Source organism: Manis pentadactyla, chromosome 8 (assembly GCF_030020395.1).
Source record: "Manis pentadactyla isolate mManPen7 chromosome 8, mManPen7.hap1, whole genome shotgun sequence".
Lineage (NCBI taxonomy): Eukaryota > Metazoa > Chordata > Mammalia > Pholidota > Manidae > Manis > Manis pentadactyla.
The window spans coordinates 95,492,274-95,510,408 of NC_080026.1; the positions used below are offsets into that span (position 1 = coordinate 95,492,274).

Genomic DNA, 18,135 nt, shown 5'->3' on the forward strand with positions numbered 1-18,135 from the left:
GTCTGATTTCTCTCAGACTGTTCAAGTTCATTTGGACAATATCCACCATATCATAGATAAGTTTTCACAAATGCCTAAGGTGCCTAACTGGTTTTCTTGGTTTCACTGCAGATGGCTGGTAATTACAGATATGCTTTGGTTATGTAACTATACTCCTATTATGTTAATGTGTGTGTGCAATTTAAGTAGTAGCTTAAAACCTATACATGCTGAAGTTACTCTACAAGAAGATATATCAAAGAAATAATCAATCTTCCCAAGTTTTCTTCCGCCTGCTACTTCTATAGCTTTTCTTCTTCCTTCCTAATTACAACCCTTAAATAGAATTCGTGCCTCATATCAAATTTACCGAGTATCATAATTCTTCCAAGTGGTAAAGATACCTCAAGACAAATGCTGGGCATAGAAGCCACAGGGCATAAATATGCAAAGAAGTAAAAAGCTAACTTTTTCAAACAATAAGGCTTCTCTCTCACTTACCAACTTCACATTTCCCTGTATGGCCCCGGAAGATGACTGGTTAGCCAGAGACGGGTAAGATTCCTCAAGGGAGGAACAACCTAAGACAGGCACAGTCGCAGGGGGGCCATCAGGTGAGAAATTGGGGATCAACAGAGGTGAGGCTTAGAACCTCACCCCCCCGTTCTGAGAGAAATCTTCTGCATACGTGGATGTTTTATTGCCCTGGTCTAGCTTGGATTAACACATAGTCTACAGGCACACACCTGATCATCTACATGTGCTCTCTTACAACACTAAACTATGTTTTCTACCTTTATCTTGTATCTACCTACCACTTCAGCATTTTATTAAAAATAATAATAATAAAGAGAGAAATGTGGTATCCACATATAAATCAAGTATAAAAACCAAATGAGTATTCATATTTGAACTGACTGTTTAGAGTTCATAATGCATGAGCAAAACCGAAAGTTTCTGTGATGACTGCCCTTGTACTGTTCACTATGTAACTTATTCATTATGTAAGAATTTGTTCTACATGTAAAAACTTGTTTGTTATGCCTCAGAAGATTGGAGACTGACAAAAATTAGGCTTGGGGTGGAATAATGATTGTGCATTGAGCATTGACTCCCCTATACAGAATTTTATTGTCGTTAACAACCATTTGATCAATAAATATGAGAGATGCCCTCACAAAAAAAAAAAAAAAAGGACAGACTTCCAATGGTAAAATAAATTAGTAACCGGGATGTAAGGTATAGCATAAGGAATATAGTCAAGATATTGTAACAGCCTGGTAGGGTGATAGCTGGAACCTAGAATTATGTATATAAATGTTCTACCACTGTGTTGTACACTTGAAACTCATGTAATGTAATACTGTGTGTCAACTACCCTTCAATAAAAAATAATTATTAAAAAAAAAAAAAAAAAAAAAAAAAACATACTTGGTAGCTATGATCACTGTTCGCTGTTTTCAAATTACATTTCTTTACTCATAGTTAACTGAAATCTATTCTCAAAATATCTTTGAGGCTAAAAGATTGGTAAATTAGAGATCATGTAAATTTGAGAATGTCTTCATACAACTTTTGAATATGAATAAAACTATTTTACCTGGGTTTAAAAAAGAAGGGCAAGAGGTTGTTGGAACAAGAGGGCAAAAACAAAGCCCATAGGAACATAGAAGGTAATGCTTTGAGATCCTCAACTCAACAACTAGGTTTTAGAAACACTAAAATAACTTCATCCCTCCCAAGGCTCTTTTGCAAAAATTCCATTTTTCTTTACCATAGTTTCTTTCTTCTTTTTCTAGCTTTCAATTAATTTTTTTAAATTAAGGTATCATTGATATACAATCTTATGAAGGTTTCACATGAGCAACATTGTGGTTTCAACATTCACCCATATTAAAAAGTACCCCCTCCAGACCCCATTGCAATCACTGTCCATCAGCGTAAGATGTTCTAACTTTCTATATATATATTATTAGAATAGGGGAAAATGAATTCACGGTTGCAGAGGATGAGAGTAGATATGAACTTCTGTTCAGCACTTACTCAGATTTAACACTAAGTAAAATGTTAGTAACATTGCTTGCATACCCTGTGACTTTCATGTCCTATTTCTCCTATGAAACATTTATCACTTTTCATTCTCCCATAGTCTACTGAGCACATTATAAGTGCTTTTAAAATTAAATGAATATAATGTCTAAGTTAATTACTACTAACCAGGAACCCTACTTTATTTCAACTCTAGATGTTGAAATATGTCTAATCCATTGGTAATATTCTACTGAACTGATTTTTTTCCCTTCTATTACCATAAGTCAGTCTGACCAATTATCAAGGATGAATTAACATAAAGTATATATCAGGAGATATACAACCTGGGTCCAAGTCTGAGTTCTGCGATTTACTGTATTCTTGGGCAAATTATTTGGTTTTCTGAGCCTCAGTTTCTTCAGTGAAATGGGAATAACATAAAACTACCTCACAGAATTATTTTAAGGATCAAATTATATAATATATGAAACAATACTTTATAAAAGTGCTTTGGTCGTTGCTAGATAGATTTAAGAAAACTTTTTAAGAGCCCAGTTCAATCTTCCTAGAAAACTCTTTTAGGGGGAAGAAAAATTACTGACAGGTTTAATTGTCATGTGTTTCTTTTCCTTAAAAAAAAAAAACACACAGATAAAGAAAATGGCTCAAGCTTACTCTAGCTATACAAGTGGATAAAACAAACTACTAAATTACAGTATTTTCTTCACTACTTACAATGGAGAAACAGCTCAAATGCCCAACAAGAAAGGCTAAGTATATTTATTTACTTGATATATAATATTGCTATTTAGGTGAAAAATATGGAAACACACAAAACATGGACACACTATGCAGTAAGAGAAACAATTTCAAGATAGCATTCAATCACCTAGGACAACTATGGAAGAAGCATGAATCTTTATGCTGTATTTGTTGCCAATGTCCAACCAAATATACTAATAGTCATACTAATTATCCAAAGCAACATAAGGAAAAGGAATGTTTTTCATTATATCAACTTCAAAAACTGCTGGAGTAATCCTAATGAAGCCTTTAGAGTTTCATTAGTTTTCATTGAATTACAGTATTTGCCTGGAGGAAAACCAATGAGAAGATAACTTCACTTAATACAAATAGATTTCATTGAGTAGAAACACGAATAAATATTTAGTTTCACAATATATATATATACTTTATTTGGTTTGTCTCCTATATATTCATATATTGTGTGTACACACACACCCATTATGATTCAATTATAGTATCCAAGATCTCAGTGTAAGAAGAGCAATAAAGTTTAATACCAAGGACCTGTGCCATTTATTTTTATTCACATTCAAGAATTTTCCATTTTCAGAGTAGAACCGAAGATATGTTACAATATATAGTGTGGGGGGTGGGGGAGCAAGGAGAGCAGTATGATGCATAACTGCCTAAAAAATTTAGCAATTTAACAATTCTTTTACCAACCTATTAACTTTCGTTATAACCCTTTTAGCAAAAGTTTATCAATGCATCTATAAACTCAAGTCTAGTCAGATTTACAAGCCCAGCTCAGTATTTAGAAATAGTCAAGAAGCACTGCCTCAACTACCTAGATATCTTTAAAGATTAACTTCATATATCTCTTATTTTTTAGCCATTACAATAGTTTATAGATGCTCTTGGGGGCAGGAGGGGGGGAGTATCTGTAAATGGTATATAAAGTTCCATTCAGATGTGTGCACTTTTATTTTGACCCAGGGCCCACACCTTCTGTCAGATTCTCAATGGATTTCATGACCTTTAAGTAGGCTGAGAACTGCTACCACTTACCTCACAGGGTATACTAGCCAAATATAACAGCAGTTATTATATCCTAGTTGACAACTAATTACTAAGTAAAATAAGGCATTCCTTCCACAGAAATGAAGGCTCACAAGCTTTATGGCTGCATCCTTGGAATAAAAGCAGGAGTCTGAATTTAATTGCCCTGTAAAAGACACGGCTTGTCAGTATACAACCCACTCTGCAGTATTAAAAAGGTTAACATTTCTTACCAAAAAGCCAAGATTCATCTGAAACAACCTGGACAACCTACGGTTTCTTTTTTCAGTAGTCTTTTACACTCTCTAATTTCTTCTGCAATAATTAAAAGTTATATATATTTTCTTTTCATCTTTTCATTACCTTAGTTACCAAGACACATGATGACCAATGAAATCATCTACTTACCGAAGTCCCGGCATTCAATGCTTCAAAATAAAACTCATTTTGAGATGTCAAAGAAAATAGCATTAACCATCTAAAAAAAGGCAAAGTAATCCTTTTCCTAATTAATCTACAAGAAGTATATGCCATCAGCTATTTAAAATACTGGCAGAACTTAAACGCATAACGTTTACCCAAAACCAAATTGACTTGACTTTTAAAGGTAAGTGACAAAAAACACAAAATCTCTAAGCTTGCTATAGAAAGAAAAAGGTAAAATTGTAACTTCATATTTAAGATTCTTAAATTTAACATTCACAGGTTAAAAGCCAAAGTTAAAATCACCTAATGTCTATTTAAAATTCAAATCAAGGCAAAACATAATCAAGGTTGTTCACTTTCAGCTTCCTTGGTATTTCCTGCTTAGGGTATCCGTTTTCTTCACAGAAACTTGATCAGAAAAAAAACCTTTAAAATGCTTTATAAATTAAATTCCAAATGTTCCTGCTATGCGGACTATTTCATCTGATTATTTTAGGAAAAGACTAGCCTCATTCATAAAAGCTACGTCTGAATCTAAAAGAGGAAATGTTTCTACCACAGAACCTTAAAAAAAAAAGAGCTGAAAGTTGATGAAAGAATACTGCTGCCACGTCTTTTCCCCTCCCCCACTCACGTAGTGGCTACTTCATCCCTTCAGAGTGCATTCCAAGAGAAAGTCCAAAAGCCACAGCTCTCGGAGAAACCAGAAACAGTTAAGGTGAAATTGGCAAACCTCTCTGGCCTCTCAGATCAGTTCCAAAAAGGAGATCTAGCTGCTTCTTCATCCCTTTCTTAAAGCAAACAATGCAAACTTCCAAGAGTCTTCACTCTTATCCGGAACGCCTCAGATGTTGATGCGTGAACACTGACTTGTATTTAATTCATTCAGTTATTTGGAAGAAATAGTCTCCTAACTTACGGGACCACTGTTTAAATCATACATCTGGAGGCCCTTATATAACCCATGGAATTCATTTGACTGATGTGGACTTTTCAAAGCAGCGGACTCTGCTGAGAGAGACGGGGGAGGGCAAGAAGTGCATGGGCCTTTAAAAAATTTAAGTGGGAGAAGAGGGAAGGAAGAAGACTGAGCTTCCCAGATGACTGGCTGATCTGACAGCCGACTTCCTCAACCCAGCAGCCCGAAACTCGCCGCCCGCGGCTGCGTCTAGCTGCTTCATCAGCGCGGCTGCGCGCAACAGATGAGTAAAGCCCGAACTTCTTTGGGTAGGTCCGCTTCGCAGACCCGACGACTTTTCAACTGAGTAAAAATGCCTGGAGTGTCCACGACTTCAGCTCTAAGCTTTAAAACCCGCTCTCCGTTGCCACATGCTAACCATCTGCTGCTGTGGGGGCTAAAACCCCCACGCCCGGCCCTCGCGTTCCCCTCGGCGTTACTGGGAGGACCAGGTATGAGCGGAGCTCGGAAAAATCAACAGCGGTACTCCTGCCCGGAAAGGAATATTCAAGAAAGTCCTGGTTCCCGGGGCGGGGACAGAGGCTGCCACAGCCCCAGCGGTCCGGGGAGTCCACTGGGAGGAGGTGGGGAGCGGGGCACCGCGAAGGGCAGAGGGACCTGCGGGGCAGCCAGGGGTCGCGGGGCGCAGGGCAAGGGGCCGAGGCTCCAGAAAAGGTACTGAGGCTTCTGCGCTTCGGCGGAGATTCTCCCACCCTCAAGCCATGCCACCAGAGGGGGAAGGGACCAGACCGCCACAGCCGTCCGAGAAGGGCCACGGCTGGCCAGGGGCCTCAGCCTCAATTCTCAAGGTCGAGGGAGCGTCTCACCTGGGAAGTGGGACAAGAAGACAGCGCGTTCCTCAGTCCCCTGTCGCCTGCACACCGACCGGGGCACCCAATCGTCCCCTCAGACCGCTAGCGGCGCGACTGGGCAGCAGAGGGAGCCCGTTAGCCCTTTTATAACCTCTAGGCCGCGACGGCGGCACTGGGGAGGCGGCGACTGCAGCCCTCGCTACGTGAGCTCGATCACACCAGCGCCCGACGACTGCGCAGGCGCATCCGGCCCGCCCTCCCGTACCCGCAGCCCACGCCCCTACTGCCCACCAGCCGGTGGAGTCTGAGGCTGCGACTGGGGGCTGGCAAGCGCGCCTAGGATGTAACGCGCCTGCGCAGGGCTTAAGCCGCCCTACCGTCACCGTGGTTACTCGGATTTGCCCCGCTCTTTTTCACCAAGTGGTTTAACGTTTTAATTTCACAACAGCCTCAGGCCTTAGCAATAAAACCGCAGCAGTTAAATATCTTACATGTGAGAACAGGACCAATAGAAAACATAGAAAAGGAGCCCCAAGTGGAAAATAATACAGTGCAGCCACTTGATAACACCTGTCTTGGCCCTGAGGCTTTTTGCTTTACCAACCTCCCTCTCTCACCTCTGTTGTCATTTTATATGAGTCTTGCTCTATCTCCCTTTTATACCTTATCGGTAGATAATGGACTGTGTGCTCCAGGGACAGATTTTCTAGGTTCACTTCCTGGCTCAGTCCCATATAACACTGGGCATTAACCTCTCTGTTTCCTCATCTGTAAAATGGGAATGACAGGCACCTCATAGGATTATTGTGAGAATGAGATAATGTTTGTAAAGCACTTAGCCCACAGAAAGAACTTGGTAAATATTAGATAAAGGCATCAGATGTTGTGTTTGGTCTTCGTCTAACATTTGTCTTAGTCATTATGTTCCTGAAAGAAGAAAGCCTTACTATCAGGGAGCAGACAATGAAGAAACTTTTACCCTTGTCAGTGAAAGGGAAGAATGACTTCTCCAGGACTTGTTATTCATTTTTTAAAAAGTCTCTAAAGGTTTCTATATATGCTGAGAAGCATAACAATAATTAGTATTTGACTCTTATCTAGGAAGTAGTGTTGATTGTATATACACAGAAATAAAGAGGGAACATTGGAAGTCCTAGGCAACCAGAAGGTAGATCTAGTGATGTCTATCTAAATCAGCGATTTTCGAAGTGTGGTCAGGGGTCCATAGAATCAAAAGTATTTCATCCTAGGATTTCATTTGCCCTTTTCTCTCTAGTACAATGGGGTTTTCTAGAGACTACACAGCCTGTGATATTTCAGCAGATTGAATGCAGAAGCAGATACGAGAATTCCACTAGGCCAGACATTAGATTTGCAGAAATGTAAAATAATGCCACTCTTCTCACTAAATTCTTTTTGCTTTGAGAAAATAGTTATTGTTCATTAAAAAAATAATTTATGTTAGCATCTAACAGATTTATTATGTTGTTTTTAAATGAATAAAAAATATTTTAAAAATTTGTTTTCATTCCAAATACAGTTAATGTTGATAGATACAATCCACATAAAAGCTTTTTGGAGTCCTCAATAGTCTTTAGGAGTGTGAAATGATCATGAGAACAAAGAGTTTGAGAACCACTAGTCTAAACAAATAGCAGGGAACCCTTTGATATAAGAGATAAAGATTTCTTCCTGCTAGAAAAATCTTTGCCTCAAATGGAGCTGTAAATACATACCCACTGGCCTTATAGAGAGCTGATTCTGAAAATTGACAATTTCACCCTATAAATAAAATGACAGATTTGTTCTGATGCTAAGAAAACTTCAGCTTCAGGGGCTTCATTTGCACCAGCCCTTTCTAAGGCCTGAGACGGTCCCTAGCAATATGTTCACATGGTCATATGCTTTCGTAAAATTTTTAAAAGTAAAAATTTTAATTGCAATCCTTAGCCTGCTAAATCTTTCACTGATTTCTACTCTGTCATGCTTCCCCTTATTAATGGTGTTGGAGTGCCTAGCAGGCATTTTTTAAATTTAGCTGAAGGAAAGTTAAGCTAGAATACATTTGATCTGAGTTTAGTGGAATATATTTTTGTAATTCACAATCACTGCCATGTATAGTTAGGATATTGCCAGCTGTCTCAGTGTAGGAATGGCATCCAAGAATATTCCTATCACCCATTGTACCAACCCACCCAGCATTGTAAAACAAAGGTGTCAGGCCAAACACCTTATCGCTATTTGAATGTGTCCTATGTTCTAGCATCAAATATATGGATAGCGGAAAAGCAAAATTGAAATTTAGGGAGCCTAAAGCAAATCTGTGGGGAATTCTTCCAATTATAGAATGTGTAAAATGTTAATGAAAGATTTGTTCTTATCAATGCTTAGCCAATAAAAGGGAGTTCTTTTCTGTCTGCATTTAATAAGGATATCCACAGCAAACTAGTTAAAATGTCTTCAGTTTAAAGAAACATAATATGCCTTAAAATCTTTTAAGTCATATATTAAATAACCTTGAGATTTTCCTAAATGTGATAATCCTAAAAATTTACATGGCATTTTCAATAATGAGTTGTAAAGCTGAAAGAAACTTCTAACCTGTCCCTCTCAATATTATTTAGTTGCCCAAATAACACACTTCCTATCAAATCTACATATGACTACTCAACCTGATCACCCTGCTTGGTTAGAATGAAGATGGGAAATGCTGTGGGGAACAGAAAAAGAATGATAATGCTCCCCTCAGAAAGGTCAAAGATGCTCTAACTGTACAATAAACCTCCAAATAAATCTCTCCTTTTTTGCATCTGAAAAATTTGAATGTGTTCATCAATTAATATTTCTGGAAGAAAATGTTTAAAATCCTATATTCTTAGGAAAAGCATATTATGTAGCTATGATATAAATTAATGAGCAGACGTGATTTTAAACTCAATAGATCAATGTCAACTCAGCCTTGTGAACAAGCCTCCAAAAGAGCCTGCCACTCAGTGACGGCCTCCCACTTTTAAAAGTTAGCCCACCAGCAACAGCCTTATGTGAATTACCCTGTCTCTGAAAATCAGCCTATTAATAGAGTAATCATGCTTCTACAGCTGATGTCAGTCCACTCCCATTTTTGAAAGGCAGCCTATCCCTGAACTCCACCTTTTACAAAATACTATAGATCAGCAGAGAGGCCAATAAGCATAGTACTTCTACACATAGAAAACAATAAATCTGCTTTTTTTTTCAGATTTTGAATGATGGTTTCTTCCTTTGACATTGAGTGCCTGTGTGCCCAAGAAAAGGGGAAGCTCAAATAGAAGATGTAGTCCCTGTTATTGAACACAATTTTAATGAAACTGCATTCATACATATGAAAGAATTAGAAATCATTCGAGAGAGTGGATAAGTATTGAGTTGTGTTGTGATGATTATAAAATACTACATATTTTACTTGAGAGTTAGGAAGGGGAATAAAGTTGAATTTGATGAAATAGGTAATAGTGGGTAGGTTTCTTAGCTGGGGATTTAAGATGATGGAAGCAATATTTTAGAAATGTTATGCTATGTGAATTAAAAGAGAAAGAAAGAGGAGTCTAGATTAGTAATCCGGATTCATTGAATAAATATTTATGGAATGCCTACATGTATCCAAGACATTGCCTACTGGGCTATGGAAGGTCAAAGTTTAATTAGACCATCTCTACTTTCAAAGAGTTTATAATCTTATTGCATAGAGTTAAAGCCTGCACTTGTGGCAGTGGGAATTCATTCATCCAATAAATGTTTGCCATTATTAGCCAAACTGTGCCAAGTGCTGGTTATGTGATTCCCCTGTTATAAAATTAGAGCCCTTTAAAGGAAACTGACAGTACACAAAATAAATAAACAAGTAAATACTAAGTATAATAAAGAAAATAAGGTGTTGTGGAAAAGAATCATAGGAAGGACATAATTTAGGAAGGGAAGTGTTGCTGAAGAAGTAACATGTAAACTGAGACCTGAGTTAGCCAGATGAAGTGTGTAAGAGCATTCTAGAGAGAATAGTATGTGTGAGGACCAAAAACCTGGTGGATTTGAGAATCTAAAAAAAATTCAGTGTGATTGTAGTGCAATAATCATGGGAGAAACTGGTATGATGGGTACGCAGAAGCTGGATCACGCAGGGCCTGTTTAGCCCTGTAAGAAGTACAATAGGAAGGCACTGAAGTATTTTAAACAATGGAGTAACATTATGTTATTTACTTTCAACAAAGGAAAAAATGCAATGTAGGAATATGTTTTCCATATCACTGGACATAGGAATGGGCCTTGGCACAAGGAGTAACAGGGACTTCTTAAATCATGAGTAGAGACATGAAAGTCAAGAGATGAAGTATTATAGAATGTACCTAAACTGGAAACCATTTCAGTCACTAACGTCCCATTACTGTGGCATTGAGGAAAGTGGCTGCAGTGGGGTAGCCAGACCACCTACATCATGTGGCCTCAGGAGGAATGCTCCCTGTTACAGGCAGAATAATGGTTCCTCAAAGATGTCCACATCCTAATGCTTAGAACCTATGAATGTGTTACTTTACAAGACAAAAGGACTTTGAAGGCATAATTAGATTAAGCACCTTTATCTGGGGAGATTAGTCTGTATTATCCAGGGGCCCAATCTGATTAAAAGAGTTCCTTAAAGTGGAGAACCTTTCCTGGCCTTGGTCAAAGAGATGTGAGACAGAAGCAAAGTCACCTATTTGCTACACTGTTGATTTCAAGATGGAGAGAGGGGGCCGTGAGCCATGAATGTGGAAGGTCTCTAGAAACTGGAAAAGGCAAGGAAACGGATTCTCCCCTAGAGCCTCCAGAAAAGAACACAGCCGTGCCAATATTTTTATTTTAGCCCAATGAGACCCATGGTAGAGTTCTGACCAGAACTATAAGAGAATAAATTTTTATTGTTTAAGCCATCAAGTTTGTGGTAATTTGTCATAGCAGCAATAAGAAACTAATATACTCACTTATATCACCATGACTAAAACAACAGGTAGGCTCCCTCTCTCTGAGGGCAGCCATTTTCTCTTTCAGATAATAAAATATCTTGAAAAAAAAAAACAGTTAAAGGCAATGACATTTCTCAAGGGTCTGAGTAAATTTCCAAATGTTCTCTTCTAGAACTGAATGTAGTAATTAGGGCTCACCCTTTACACAGGATAAGCATTCTTGAAATCAGGGGAATTACCTGTGGGAGAGGACTCCAGGGAGGAAGAAAGACCTTTCAATAAGCAAAACAGGGGCATTAAGACTTTAAATTTTAATGTTAAGGCATATGACCTCATCTTGTACATTCCATCTAGTAAAGTAGGGCATATTACACAAAAATTGTGTCAAGGTTTCTAGTTTGGAAAACTAGAAAAAAAGTAGTATCAATAACTGAAATAAGGAAATTGGTAAAGTGAGCCAAATTTGTAGGGAAGGTGAAAAGTTTGATATTTAGTCTTATTGGATTTAAAATGACAGGGGCAAATAGAAATACCATTTGACTCAGGAATTCCACTTCTAGGAATTTACCCTAAGGATGCAGCACTCCAGTTTGAAAAAGACAGATGCACCCCTATGTTTATTGCAGCACTATTTACAATAGCCAAGATATGGAAGCAACCTAAGTGTCCATCAGTAGATGAACGGATAAAGAAGATGTGGTACATATATACAATGGAATATTATCCAGCCATAAGAAGAAAACAAATCCTACTATTTGCAACAACATGGATGGAGCTACAGGGTATTATGCTCAGTGAAATAAGCCAGGTGGAGAAAGACAAGTACCAAATGATTTCACTCATATGTGGAGTATAAGAATAAAGGAAAACTAAAGGAACAAAAGAACAGCAGAAACACAGAACCGAAGAATTGACCAACAGTTACCAAAGGGAAAGGGACTGGGGAGGATGGGTGGGAAGAGAGGGACAAGGGCGGGGAAAAAGAAAGGCGGCATTACGATTAGCATGTATAGTGTTGGGGGGGGCACAGGGAGGGCTGTGCAACACAGAGAAGACAAGTAGTGACTCTACAGTATCTTACTATGTGGATGGACAGTGACTGTGAAGGGGTATGTTGGGGGGACTTGGTGAAGGGGGGAGCCTAGTAAACATAATGTTCTTCATGTAATTGTAGATTAATGATACCAAAAAGGAAAAAAAAGACAGGGGCATCATAGGCTTCAAACTTACTCTTCCAATTAATAATCAGTTTGTCAATAAGTGGATTTTCATATCACAACAAAAAAATGATAATAAAGGCTAAAATTCTATCTACTTGCAGTTCTAATTTAAGATTAATCCATGATTTCTTTGGATTTAACTTTGCTCAACTTGAGTCAACCACACATTAAATGCACTTTATCTTTCGACTGTTGGTTGGCAAGGCAAGACTACTTCCCTATGGAGTTCATTAGTATCATTTACCAAATATTTCTAGGACTTCTCTTCCTAGGGAGAATGATCTGCTGTTCTCCACCATCTTTGAAGTTGGTTGTGGCCAACTAATTTGCTTTGGCCAATAGAAGAGATGTGTTTGAAAGTAAGAATGTGTTTCACCATGTTCCCTTCCTACCATTGCAGTTACCATGGAAGGCCATATCAAGATGAAGCTTTCACCAGTCCAGGACTCTGAGTTCCTGCAATGAACAGAGCCCCAGACTTTCCACTACCTTGACAGTCTCCACTGGATATGCAGCTTGAGTGAAAAACAAACTTTTATTATGTTAACTCATTAAAACTTCGAGTTGTGTAACTGTAGCCTGACCAAGTCTAGCTTAACCTATATACTGTCCAAAGAAAGACTTATCCTTTACAAAACCTATTACCAAAATTGTATTATATTTGTACCTGAAATGAACACTGTGGGTTCCCTACCTAGTATTCATTCCCCCATCTGTCAACCTTATTAAGACTTTCCATATTGCCAAACTGTCAAATTTCGGTTTAGGTATGACTTCTACTTCTGCTTAGGAAGTAGAAAACTGCAAAGAATTTTGCTTCCACCCTTACAACAAGAAAAAATTCCAATAATCTACAAAATTATACATTTTCTTGAGGTTGCAAGGCAACCAAGCAACCTGAGTTCCAAGAAGAAACCATACACACAGTTTAAACATTTGGTAGAGTAAGAAAAAAACTCAGCAAAAGTTTTAGCGAATTGTTAAAGGCAAAGTGTAGACTAGCATGCAAGTTGGGAGTCTCAGACACAAGGGGAGATTGCACTCAGAAATTCTTCTCACAAGCTTAGAGATGCTCAGATGAAAGATTGGGGTCAGGACAAGAGATCATAGGGAACCCCTAAATGGTGCAGGCATAAAGGAGATAATTGGCAGCTGCTAGAAGTTGGATATAAAAGCCTCCCCCCAGCCTTTTTCCTCAGACTCTTATATCCTATGAAACAAAAGCCTTAAGCTCCTGGAAAAGGGGCCATTTAACTTTTGGCCCCCAGGGTATAGGCAAAGATCCCTTGTGGATGGGGAAAATATAGAAGAAAAGCCCCTTATCCTTAAAAGAGTGGAAGGAAACTCTCTTGGACCCTGGATCCTACAGATAGCAAGCTGAAGTCCACTACTGCTGAGGGAGGAGCAGGAAAGTCTTGCCCAAGATCAACCACAGATAAAAGGCTGAGTTGGCTGCTACAGAGCGGAGACCAAAAAAGTCCCACCTCTCAAGGCCCAGGCCCAGGCAGCCTGCCTAAGACTGAGACTGGACTGGGACCACAGAGACTCTCCATCACAAACCCAGTCTAATGCTGTGTGGGGAGAGAGAGCCACCTGTGCCATAAGCATACAATGACAATTGAAAACCAAGGTTGAAGCAGGAACACTGAGAAAAACTCTCTGGTACCCTGGCCCCCATGCTAAGCACAAGGAAATAGCGCCCTCCTGCTAAGGGAATTTGACATCTGTGATGTCATGAAAGTAACTGTCAGAGCAACAAAGCACTAGTCCAGCTCAAACTCCTGATTAGATTGATCCAAGCCTTAACATTAGCAACACGTGTTAATTGCCAGGTATGGACTCTACTTACTAGAAAATAGTACTGTTCTACCAACAATGTCCAGCATTCATTAGAAAACCACGAGACAGACAAAACTAACAACCAAAACACCCACTGTCAAGAGATATAAAGTCAACAGAAATGGAGGCAGAATGTGCTAGGTATTGGAACTATCAGATAAGGACTTCAGACTAGTCAAAAGAAGTGGACAATGTGTGAACAAATGGGGTATTTCAGTAAAGAGATTAAAATTATAAGAAAGAGTCCAAGGAAAATGCTGTGGGGAAAAAAATCCCCTGATACTCAGATATGAATAATTCTTTTAATGGATTCATTGGTACATTCAATGCAGCTGAAAAAAGATCAAGTCATCCAAGCCAAGACAGGTTTCCCACCACTGTCCAAAAGTAAAGCATTCCTATAACACCTCTCTTTCGTAAGCCAAAATGGTGTAAAAGTGAAAAAACAATTACTATTAATTTATGTGTATTTTTTAGTATTCCTAGATCCAAAAAATAACCTCTTTTAGGCTTTTCTGATACCTTAGGACACTTCTTGCTAATGGATGCAGAAACAGAGATAAAGCACAGATGCTCACAGACACAGCTCAAAACTATGGCAGCTTGATGCTGAGATGCTGAGTGTGGTTCCCAGGGACAGAACTTGGCAGGGCCACTCTCACTGCTCAGGGTGCACGCAACCTCTATAACAGCTCACTGCAAAACAAATAACGCTATTTTTGCTTTTTGCCTTTTCTTGTGTAAGTGAAAATTGTCTTTAGATTTCTTTCAGTTAGCAAATACCAAGTGTAGGTCTTTCATTAAAGTGAAGTGAGTTATATGAACTTTTGAAAAGTAGCAGATACATATATACAAAGAGTAAAAATAAAAGCGAAAAATATTCATCCAAAAGCTGTGAGACATCAAACAATCCTACATATGTGTAGTTGGAGTCCCAGAAGGAGAAGAGAGAAAAAAATGGGACTTAAGAAATATTTGCAGAGATAATGACAGAGAACACTTCAAAAATAAAAAAATATATCAAACTGCAGATTCAAGAAACTTAATTTACTCCCAAATCAGGGGCAGCTCCTCACCCTGACAAGCCTGATTCACATCAGTAACAATGTAATAATCTGACTTGCCACAGTGATTGGCTTAGAGATGGGCACTTAACCCCCGGCCCAAACAATTCATGACATTCCTTTGACCTCAGGAATTGTTTGGTTAGGGGCTCAGAAAATGAAGATTGTGGCCTACATTGATCCAAGCAGAGTGAAGAGCAACGTTTTTGCTTCATGGCTAAAGGTGGACATACTCTGTCTGAATAGGATAAAGAAAGTAAATTGCCCCCAGATCTGGCAGCAGTTTTTCTACCATGATGAAAGCCAGCTTGAGGACAAACAAGCCAACATGTGAAATACATCAGAGCAGAGAGACTGAGCAAAACCTCAATCCAGTGGTATCAGGCTTGAACTACCGTTGAATGTTTTAGCTATGCAAGCTAATAAGCACCCTTATTGCTTAAACAAATTAAATTTGGGTTTTCTTAAATCTTGGTTGCAAGTAACTAAGCACATCTTAATTGATGTAGTGCCCTAGCACTAGTTATACAAGTTATTTTAAAGAAGACTCCAATGCAGCTCTCAACTGTTCTCATTTTGAACCCAATTTCTCATTCTCAAAGGAGATGTACTTGTTTTCCAAAAGGGGAACCACAGTGGCAGGAGAATAGCACCTCTTACCAAGCAACTGTTTTAGTAAGAAAGCCTCCTTTAGTTATTCACTCACTAATTCGTTCAACAAATATGTATTTTTTGAGCACCTATAATACACCAGGCATTGAAAATATATTGGTAAGTAAGGCACAGCTATTTATTAACTTACTATTTATTAATTTATGATTTTGGTTGTGAATGATTTATGAATAGTATAACAGCTATATCAGACTCCATTTGCTCCTTTTCCATTTTCTGGTGCCTTTCCTTAGCAATGTATCCCTCTTTGAATATAAACAGCTTGAGTCCTAAATATTACATATTTTCAAGTATTATAGCTTGCAAGGGAATATACAATAGCTATTCTGTAAAGTATAGGAAATGCTTACAAATTTTAAAAATATTTTACTGAAAACAATAAGTTACATTTCAGGAGAATGTTTCTGCTTATGAACAAACAGCATCTGACTTGGCTGTCTGAAAGATTTGTAGAGCTTGGCCAGTTCATGCATTCTTCCACCCAAATGAACTTGTCAAGAGCTCAAAAAAACCAGGCATAAATGCCAGAAATCTCTATTTGGTGAAATAAAACTCAGAATTTAGGACTTGGAATTCATTCAGTCGTAGAATGATAGTGTTTGGTAGGAAGAAAAACTTGTTCTGGAAGCAGCACTGGTAGAATCAGAGAGCCCAGCTTCTAGTCTGCAATTAATAGTATAGGAGGGTGTCCCTGAGTGAGTTGTTTGAACTTTTATGCTGAAATTTCTTCATTCACCAGATGGCCATAATATTTGTCCTAACAACCATGCAAAGACATTATGAGACTCAACTGAGATAGTTGTTCTGTAAGTTCTTGGAAGAGTAGGAAGTACTATATTAATATGAATAATCATCATTGGATGCTATATAGTATAGAACTGTGTGAGGTTTTGTTGTGTTGTTTTTTAATCACAGAGTCAAAGTTGATGAGTTTTAGACCTGTTTCAATGACTTTAAAAAAAATTATGAAATGGAATGATTAATGCTAATCTTTTTTTTTTTTGAGAGGGCATCTCTCATATTTATTGATCAAATGGTTGTTAACAACAATAAAATTCTGTATAGGGGACTCAATGCACAGTCATTAATCAACCCCAAGCCTAATTCTCAACAGTCTCCAATCTTCTGAAGCATAACGAACAGGTTCTTACATGGTGAACAAGTTCTTACATGGTGAACAGTGCAAGGGCAGTCATATCACAGAAACTTTCGGTTTTGATCACGCATCATGAACTATAAACAATCAAATCAGATATGATTATTCGTTTGATTTTTATACTTGATTTATATGTGAATCCCACATTTCTCCCTTGTTATTATTATTTTTTAATAAAATGCTGAAGTGGTAGGTAGATGCAAGATAAAGGTAGAAATGATTAATGCTAATCTTAAAGGGCTCAAGGGATAAAGAGAAGGATGCTTACTAAGAGCATCTGTAATTAGTCTGTGGTTAATGTTGGTTCTGAAGTCAATCTTGAAGTTAAAGAACACTACTTCATATCCTATACTAATTTAGGGAATACTTCTAATAGGGCTATTTTGATAGATTAAAGTCCAAATTTTTCCCTACTTCCTGTATTCACACCTATGTAGTAAAAAAATTTATCTTGCCCAAAATGAGGTCCAGTTTTGCCTTTGATTTCTGGGAGGTAATCTCATGCCCTAGAGAAGTGTCTTTGTTTGCCTGGGAGCCTTGGGTCACACTGGATAATTTAACCATGTTGATTTAGAGTGGGGGTTGGCCACACCCAATAGTTTTAAAGTAGGGGTTGGCCACACCAGAAAGAGCAACAGTGTGATTTAAGGTGGGGGCTTTGTGTAATGGTGCCCCAGAAAAACTCTGGACACAAATACTCAGGTGTTTCCCTGGTTGGCAGAATCCTGTTATGTATTGTCTCCTATTGATTCTGGGAAAGTAATGCATCCTGACTCTATGGGAGAGAACAAGAGAAGCTCCTTATTGGGTGCTTCCCTAGATTCTACCTTATGTGCTCTCCCTTTGGCCAATTTTAATCTGTATCTTTTCCCTGTAATAAGCCATAACCACGAGTATAATAGCTTTCAGTGAGTTCTGTGGGTCCTTCTATAGAAGCTGAGAATGGTTTTGGGAAACCCTTGAACTTGCAGTTGATGTTGGAAGTGAGGGTATCATCTTAGGACTGTTTCCTGTAACTTTGTAGTTGATCTAAACTCCTTACAACATCCTTTGCCATGCAACCTTGTAATATCCTCCCAGTGTAACTCATTTAACATGCTTTGACTGTGATGTAAGCAGAGACTTCCTATTTCCACTTATGCTTTTGCCCTCTGCGGTCATCATCAAATGAATATATTCATGCTAGCTTCCTAGAA

The 18,135-nt window shown here is 38.4% G+C and overlaps 1 protein-coding gene and 1 long non-coding RNA gene across 3 annotated transcripts in view; one reads left to right on the plus strand and one right to left on the minus strand.

Annotated features, from left to right (window-relative positions):
• The window catches only part of P4HA1 (prolyl 4-hydroxylase subunit alpha 1), an 87,974-nt gene extending 81,758 nt beyond the window's left edge, over positions 1–6,216 (minus strand). Inside the window, exon 1 of one of the 2 annotated variants that reach the window (XM_036928729.2) lies at positions 6,028–6,216. The gene's annotated coding sequence lies outside the window, so the exon portion shown is untranslated. The remainder of the gene's footprint in view (positions 1–6,027) is intronic. The other variant, XM_036928730.2, reaches the window with a different exon arrangement.
• On the plus strand, positions 1,431–12,885 carry LOC130684605 (uncharacterized). The gene is made up of 2 exons (XR_008998937.1): positions 1,431–5,652; positions 12,609–12,885. It is a non-coding gene; the product is annotated as an uncharacterized LOC130684605 (long non-coding RNA).
• The last annotated feature ends 5,250 nt before the right edge of the window (positions 12,886–18,135 follow it).